This window comes from Colobus angolensis, unplaced genomic scaffold (assembly GCF_000951035.1).
Source record: "Colobus angolensis palliatus isolate OR3802 unplaced genomic scaffold, Cang.pa_1.0 Scaffold79, whole genome shotgun sequence".
In the NCBI taxonomy this organism is placed as follows: domain Eukaryota; kingdom Metazoa; phylum Chordata; class Mammalia; order Primates; family Cercopithecidae; genus Colobus; species Colobus angolensis.
In genome coordinates, this window is record NW_012121709.1 from 3,550,693 (window position 1) to 3,556,084 (window position 5,392).

Genomic DNA, 5,392 nt, shown 5'->3' on the forward strand with positions numbered 1-5,392 from the left:
AGCAATGGGTCTCTGATAGGTCCTCATCCGCTCTAAAGGCTGCCTTTCAGGTTAATCATATTGCATTAACCTCCATGGTATCTTTTGCAGAATCTGCATCACCAAATTGCCATTTTTTAGGGCTTTTCAAGGGTACAAGACGAAAGATAAAGAGAGAGAGAAGAGCAAGATCCTATGAGGGTGAAATGCTGACCTCATTTCTTTTGCTGGTTCTCATTTCAGGTCATTTGAGGCAGCAGATACTCAGGTGCTAAAAATCCCTCCAAACATCTCAACATTTCCGCCCCCCACCCCCACCCCCTGCCCGAGATCAGCATGGTGTCATGGGAAGATGCGTAAAGAATGAATAGCATGTCCAGCCATCCCACCATGCGTCTATAGATGCCAGGCCGGCCCAGGAGGCAAGATGGTACTGTGTTAGAAGTACCCTGGCAGACCTAAGTTCAAACCTCACCTCTGCTACTTTCTGGCTGTGTGAGCAACTTTGGGCAAATTACACAGCCCCAATAGCCCCACCCATAAAATGGGAGTTATGGCTCACGCCTGTAATCCCAGCACTTTGGGAGGCCCAGGCGGGCGGATCACAAGGTCAGGAGACCGAGAAAATCCTGGCTAACACGGTTAAACCCCGTCTCTACTAAAAAAAAAATACAAAAAATTAGCCAGGCGCGGTGGCGGGCGCCTGTAGTCCCAGCTACTTGGAGGCTGAAGCAGGAGAATGGCGTGAACCTGGGAGGCGGAGCTTGCAGTGAGCGGAGATCGCGCCACTGCACTCCAGCCTGGGCGACAAACCGAGACTCCGTCTCAAAAAAAAAAGGGGAGTTATGCTACCTATCTCAAGAGATCGCAATGAGGATTAATTCAGGTACTACCCATATCTCCTTTTAGACTCACTGTGCCTCAGTTTCCCCATCCATACATTACTTGTACCTACCTCATGGGATTTGTATTAGTCAGTATTAGTTATCATACTGATAATAAAGATATACCGGAGACTGGGTAATATATAAAAAGAAGAAGTTTAATGGACTCACAGTTCTACATGGCTGGGGAGGCCTCACAATCATGGCAGAAGGCAAAGGAGAAGCAAAGGTGTGTCTCACACGGTGGCAGGCAAGGACAGCGTGTGCAGAACTCCCCTTTATAAAGCCATCACATCCCATGAGGCTTATTCACTATCACTAGAACAGCACAGGCATAACCCACTCCCATGATTCAATTACCTCCCACTAGTCCCTCCCACAACACGTGGAGATTATTGGAGCTACAATTCAAGAAGAGATTTGGGTGGGGACACAGTCAACCCATATCAGGATTGTTGTGAGAATTAAGTGATTTAATACACAACAAAGATCTTAGAAGAATTCTAGAACATGGTAAATACTCATTGTATGCTGTCAATTGATTTTATTATAGTCAAAGGTATTTGTTAAATATTCAACTGATAATGGTTATAATTATTGATAGCATTTCATAGTATCATTAGTCAGTATTTATTATTACAATATCTAACTGAGTTTTTAACCTAACAAACTAATTTTCTTGCTGAGTTGATTTATCTGTTGTCTTATAGATGTCATTTCAGATTTCTGATGGCAGCCACTATTAGCAAAAGTTTCCTGGAGGTGCTTCTTTCTCTCCAATCAGCTTCCCAGTTCTACAAAACTGGACTTCAGGTTGTCATGTAAAGAGGTTTTCAATCACTATCAGCTTTAGTCTTCCACAGTATTCAGCAAAGAACTAGCCCACATACTGTAGTGAAGACACCCTTAGATTACATGACAGTATTTGAGACTGGAGATGCCACGTAGTGAGTTTGTTCTTTTGGAAATGAGAAGCGAGACATCACCTCACGGGTAAAGTACCCACAGCCAATATTTTTTCCCTCCATTCTCCCCTCCCTTCACCACAGCTAAAGACAGAATTTAAATTCCAATTAATTTGAGGCCATGTTTTTCATACTGTTAGTGCTGAGAGAAGAAAGGCAATGGCCTCTCACCCATGTTAACTTACAGTTTCTCTTAACCCAAGGAATCAATACTGTATCACTTAGTCCTGGGCAGAGGGAGTAAAAGGTAGTAGTCTGAATGAACTTTTGGCATTGATTTATCTATGGAACCCTCCAAAAACAAAATTGCTATTGAAGGAAACCTGTACAACACCGGCTTGTACCTTGCACCTATTCTGTTAAAGTCATTCACAGAGCAGAATATATTAGAATAGAGAAACATGTTTTGGTCTGCAATTAGTCTATTTAGCATTTATTGCCTCAGAAAAACAATAAGAGGGAGAGAGATAGAGAAATACATCCAGAGATATCATAGGATTTCTGGAAAGAAGCAGAAAAATTATCTCAGTCATATAGCATGGTCTTCCTTCCTTCCAAAAAAAAAAAATGCCTCTCAGAGCTAGACATTACCATTGAATAGCTAGCTCTATTAATGTTTTTCTCCCATGAGAAAACGTTCTGTTGGATTGGATTTCAGGCAGTGGGAAGTCCAGGTTGCCAGAACTAGGCTGTAGTGTGATAGGGCTGGGGAAAAAAAAATCAAGAGAAGTATTGGAGCACTCCCTGGCATGCACAAGCTGCTCCTGCCTCACTCTCCAGGCCAAGGTAAACGTGAAATCCAATGCTCAGAAAAACCTGAATGCTTGGTCATTGCTCAGAGAGAAAAATGCAACAGGTCCAGAAAAAGACTGCATTCACATTCTATGGGGAGCTTATACATTCAAGAAGCATGTACTGAGTAGCCAGCTACATGTTCCATGCTGTCTGCATTCACCCTTCGCAGATGAGAGACCATCTACTGTCCACATTTTACAGATATAAGTCAGAAGTCAGCCAGTCCCACGTGGTTTCTCTGTTTTAACTGATGTCAGTGCTTGTGCAGACAACTGCTTGTATCAAAAGCATTCAGTGGTGAGCTATGTAGATTTTGCTGAAGTTTCCACAGGGCAAAGGGCAGAGGATGCTTACCTCACACATTCACAAAAAAAAAAAAAAAAAAAAAAAAAAATCAGTGCCGCTGTGCCGAATTCTATTTCCACGTAGCTGAACTGGCACCACTGCACTCCAGCCTGGGCGACAGAGTGAGACTCTATCAAAAAAAAAAAAAAAAAAAACCACACACACACAAAACAACAAAAAACAATGAAAGCTCCTCATTGGGCAAGTCCTCTCTATAGCTGACTCCTCCTTGTGCTTCCATCAGTGGAAAGTGTTCTCTATCCTCTGCCCAATGTGGTACCTGGATTCTTTCCCCTTCCTCCTGCATTTCCTCTGATGGAACTTCAAATGCCTCCTCTCTGTATTATGTAGTACACTTCACCGCCATCCTAATTCCACTTTCAAGTATGTGCACCAACTCCCATCACAGGGTTAACCAATCCTTCCTACTAAGACATTCCCCACTGTACCTGATATGGTTTGGCTGTGCCCCCATTCAAATCTCAGCTTGAATTGTATCTCCCAGAATTCCTATGTGTTGTGGGAGGGACCCAGGGGGAGGTCATTGAATCATGGGGCCAGTCTTCTCCATGCTGTTCTCGTGATAGTGAATACATCTCACGAGATCTGATGGGTTTATCAGGGGTTTCCGCTTTTGTTTCTTCTTCATTTTTCTCTTGCTGCTGCCATGTAAGAAGTGCCTTTCACCTCCAATGATTCTGAGGCCTCTCCAGCCATGTGGAACTGTAAGTCCAATTAAACCTCTTTTTCTTTCCAGTCTTGGGTATGCCTTCACCAGCAGTATAAAAACGGACTAATACAGTAAATTGGTACCAGTAGAGTGGTGGTTTGCTGAAAAGATACCTGAAAATGTGGAGGCAACTTTGGAACTGGGTAATAGGCAGAGCTTGGAACAGTTTGGAGGGCTCAGAAGAAGATAGGAAAATATGAGAAAGTTTGGAACCTCCCAGAGACTTGTTGAATGGCTGGTGTCCAACTCCTGAGATCAAGTGATCTGCCTAACTTGGTCTCTCAAAGAACTGAGAGGCATGAGCCACTGTGCCCGGCCTCAAATTCTTGTTTGTTATATGACTTTGTGACATTTCCACGATGGAGTCATAACTGATAAAATAGAGCAACCCCAGAGTTTTGGAAGAATAAGCCCTGGATCTCAGACTTCAGTGAGCCACTCACTAGTTTCAGCTTGCAAAGTGAGACTTTTGCAAGTCATTCCTTCTCCGTAGGAGCAGGGCATGAACTAGGACTACTTAAAATGTATTAGATGTTGTTTGGGGTGACGCTGGGAGCTTCCACTAGTCTCCCACTTTCTCCTCTCCACTTCCAACAAGGGTACTTTGTTGTATAACAGTTGTGCATGTATATGTGACCATATGGCGATGTCATAACTGATTAAAGTAGGGCACACTGGATCCTCTCTCGTTGGGATTTGGAATGGAATTCAAAGATACTGGTCATTCTCCACTGGTTGGTGAAACTAAGCAGATGGAGAGGTGAGAGCTATGGATTAGCCATGCTTAGTCCACATGGAGAGCACAGACGCTGATCTTAGGAGTGGAAGAGAATACAGATGTGACAAGAGGATCAGAGAGAGTGTATGGGTGTGAGGGTGTGTGTGGGAGAGAGAGAGGGAGGGAGGATATGTATCATACATATATGTGTGCATGTGCACAGAAGAAAGCTCTGAAAAGATAACACATCAGGCTAACAATAGTTACTCTGGCTGATGAGATTGAGTGATTGAGTGCTTTTTATTCTCTTCCTCCTATTTCTCTGTATTGACTGCATTTTTTTTTTTTTTTTTTTTTTGCAGCAGGCACACATTAATTTTATAATCAGCAAAAACGATGAATCTATTTCCATTTGGGAAATTTTTCTTTAGAAGGAATGCATCTGGGGACACTAGAATTTTCCCCTTGCAAAGCCCAAGGGAGAGAGGGAGCCAGGGCTTAGGCCTTTGTAGTAAGTATCTCCAGACCACACTAAATCCAATCTTCTCATTTGGGGTTATTTGCTTTCCGGACGGCAAGGCTGTGATGGATCCCAGATTCAGTACTCGTGGCATCTCAATCAGCTGTGTTTAGATGCCGCTGTGACACAAGATTATGACGTTTTGATGGGATTAGGAGATAACTTTGCTTTAATCTATAAAGCCCTGTATGCTTTGGGATCTGATTACCCCGGCAATTCCCTTCCTCGGCCCTAGCAATTAAGATTAGCCAGAATGCTCCTGTTAATGATCCCCATATTGAAAACTCAGGAAATCAGAAATCGGTGGTTTTGTTTTGTTTTTACATCGGAGTTGTTTTTACTGGTTTTGTTCTCCCTTTTCCTTTTCTGCGGAAGGCTCTGAGCGCTCTCTAAGGCTCTTGTCTTCACATCCTAGTGGGCTGTTTTACTTCCTTCTCTGTTTCTAAAGAAGCCGTC

At 43.2% G+C, this 5,392-nt stretch overlaps 1 long non-coding RNA gene across 1 annotated transcript; it reads left to right on the top strand.

Annotated features, from left to right (window-relative positions):
* The first annotated feature begins 223 nt into the window (after nt 1-223).
* Nucleotides 224-2,245, top strand: LOC105502288. The gene is made up of 2 exons (XR_001000314.1): nt 224-401; nt 1,574-2,245. It is a non-coding gene; the product is annotated as an uncharacterized LOC105502288 (long non-coding RNA).
* Nucleotides 2,246-5,392: the final 3,147 nt, after the last annotated feature.